The sequence below is a fragment of the Oryzias melastigma genome, linkage group LG9 (genome assembly GCF_002922805.2).
Source record: "Oryzias melastigma strain HK-1 linkage group LG9, ASM292280v2, whole genome shotgun sequence".
Lineage (NCBI taxonomy): Eukaryota > Metazoa > Chordata > Actinopteri > Beloniformes > Adrianichthyidae > Oryzias > Oryzias melastigma.
The window spans coordinates 27,718,290-27,721,604 of record NC_050520.1 but is presented as its reverse complement, the minus strand read 5'-3'; positions in this window follow the sequence as shown (position 1 = coordinate 27,721,604).

Sequence of the window (3,315 nt, the reverse complement as noted above, 5' to 3'; positions counted from 1 at the left end):
ATCTACAGAAAAGCACAGGTCTAGTCATGAAGACTCTTAATTGCAACAAAAATGCTGGTTGCCTAATTGCAATCGATCGCATTACAAAATGTACTTTCGCATCGCTGAAAGCACTGTAAAAACACTTATTTGAAAGCACAATTATCCACGAGCAAAGTCTCTCCAGTGGGGCAGCAGATAAGAAGTTTCACATTAAACTGTGACATGTAAATCCTGCTCAAAACCCCCGATAAGCTTTTTATGGCCAATAAAGCCATCATTTCAGCTGAAAGAATGTGAAGTGGCAAGAAATATTAGCCCTAAATCGAATCGAGTGTTAATGTTAATGGCAGGGAGAGGGGAAAAAAGAGACAAATTCTGAGTGAGAGTGGGCCAGAGTTTGCTCTTTTTGCAGCTCTCAGATAAGAATGACTGTAAAAGACATTTTCCTTATCATGCACTTCTTTATTCATGCACTGCTGTGTGTCCACGGCTCCTTAAAGAGACCAGCTCACACTTACAGGGAGAAATGGGTCATTCTGAAACACCAAGGAGGTCACTTCTGTCTGACTATTTGCCAGTTTTGTGCCCTTCTCTGATGGATTTCCTTCTCTTATTTTTAGTGTTTCAGAACATCTGATTTAAGAAATCTGAACTTCATAAATTGAAAAATGTAATTTTGTCACTTAAATATTGTTGACAGTTTGAATGTAAAGTATGTTTTTGTACTAAAGGGTCACTATCAATAGCTGTGTTTCCATTACACGTATGTGCAAAACTTTATTGAAATTCTAGAAATGTCAAAAAAACACAATTTCACAATTAGTTTCCATTAAATCATAATTATGCGAACAAACGTAAACCAACTCACACAATAAGTCATTCAAAAACATGGCGACAAATGTTAAAGATACTTTAATTAGCAGTAGATACATTCAAATTTCTGTCCCTAGCGCTCATCATCACCTATCAAAGGAGACATCGGCGTCTTATTTAGCCCATGGAGCAGCAAGCTACACGGGGGCGGCTAGGAATGAGGAGATTTTGGGAAGTTGTGGTTGGTGATTTTACTGAGGATTCAATTCAACAATTCTCAAATTTTGAAGAGCTGTGTGACACTGTGGGATGTTTGTGGCGCCCACATGGTATCCGGTTGTTGGTGATATGACCAACTGCAAAACTGCAATGGTTTCATAATATGTCAGTTTTAATATGCCTCAAAACCACTTCTTACAATCGCCAAAACTTGTTTTTGATAAGTGATAGTTATTTTTTAAATTTACGTGTTTCCATTCGGAAAATCTATTATTGAAAATCCAATTTGCACAATTTAATAGTTTTTTTAATACAATACAATTTTTTCATTTTCAATTTAATACAGCAAATAGTGAACAGTCTATTATCAAACTTACATCTGTGTTCAAGGAACTCTAAAACTTGTTTTTTTAGAAGTATTAGCCACGTTAGCGTAGCCTATTTACAATACCGGCAACACCCAACCTTGTTTGCAACACATGAAAAATAGACTGATACCGCTAAAACACTCATTACTGTAACTGTGCTAACTTCCAACCTTGTTAGCAACATGTTAAAAATAGACTGATACAATTTAAAACAAAAATACTACATATGCTAACTCCTGACCATGCTAGCTACATAAAAAAACAGTCCATCACCACTACAAATTAGTCACAATAGAAGAGTTAGCCATGTTAGAGAACTCATGGTACCTTTAGCTTCTAACCTTGTTGTTCACACGTAAAGAAAAACACACTGACATCGCTACACGTTAACAGCGTTAGCATATTCTCAATAACACCCAACTTGTGAAAAAAACAAAAATACAGATTGATGGACTACTGCAAAAGCAAACATTAGGCTACTGTGATACATGTTAGCACGTTAGCATAATCACAAGACCACCCAACCAAACATTTTAACAGAGCCCTGTGTAGGCCTACCGTTCAAACATGCTTTGACTTCAGTAACCAAAAGAGGATTAATCATTATATAAGGCTCACTGTCATTTTTTTTAAATAAAAAAAAACAAAAAAAAACAAAGACCTACTCAAATGGTGGGTGATTTTAACATGTAGCTGTAGGAAGAAAATACAATACAAATGTAACATTTTCAAATGCAAGATCAAACAATTAGCATTGAAAAGATTTTATGCAAATATATAAAAGTTTTCATAATAAGAAACAAGGGCAATTAGGAAAAATACTGTAAAAACTTTTAAAACGCACTAAAAAATAATTGTTACCATTTAAAAAAGTTTGTATCTGTGATGTAGGAGCTACTACGGCAAGCCGCAAGCTCCCAGCTCTGCTCCATTTTGGTGCTGCCACTTGTAGATGACTACAGGTACATCTTTCTATGTCTATCTTTTCCTCCTCTGAGCTGACACTTGGCTCATAACTGCAAGGCTGGATGTCTTCAATATTGCAATATTCCAATATTTTTGTTGCACCACTACTTTTGGATTGGGGGTGTGAGGGGCTGCAAGCTAGCAGGAGAGAGTAAACAGTAGGATGTCAGGATATAGGGTTGCTCCGCACCATTAATTCTGCTCACAACTCTGAGCCAAATTTCTAATTAACTCCTCCCACTCTACAAAAACTACGTTCTAGAGAAAATGACAGAGGTTATTTATTTATTTTTTCTTTTAGATGCATAATTATAATTAAAAGACCACGGGGACGCTTTTAAAATGATTCAAAAGACGATCAGAGCAAGAATTTAAGACTTTTTAGTGCGCCTTATGGTGCGGTACATCTGATTCAAAATATTTTACCTTTTTTTTGAAAAGCAAAACTCAGCAATGTCTGTATCGCTATGAGAGATGTTTCTGCAATTGCTGAAATGAATAGGAGTTAATAAAGCAAGCTGCGTTCTTCTGAAGAGATGGCAGCTGGGGAGGGCAGGGCTGCAGCTCCCCACCAGTCTGAATGAAAGAGAAATCCAAGACTCATTCAGGAAGGAGCAGGAATGACGCCATGGCGATGATTAAAATGATGAATCGGAACACTTCAAGAGTAACAGAGCAGTTATCTCATGTATTAATCTGTTTTTTTTTTACTTTCACTAGGAGAATTTGATTTGCGTCCAAACCACTTCCTGTTTTTATTGTATTGTTGTTTTCTCCATTTTGCATGTGTTGGTGCTCTGAGAAGAAAGGTTTCCGTGTTTTATATAGAACAGCATGATTGGCTGGTGAAGGTGAAACTGAGTTTAGGGTGGTGTTATCTATGACAGCACAGCAGCTGCTTCTGTGTAATTTATGATAACAAAGAGAGCTGTCATGTCAGGACACTTTGACTTTATGTGTGGAGAAA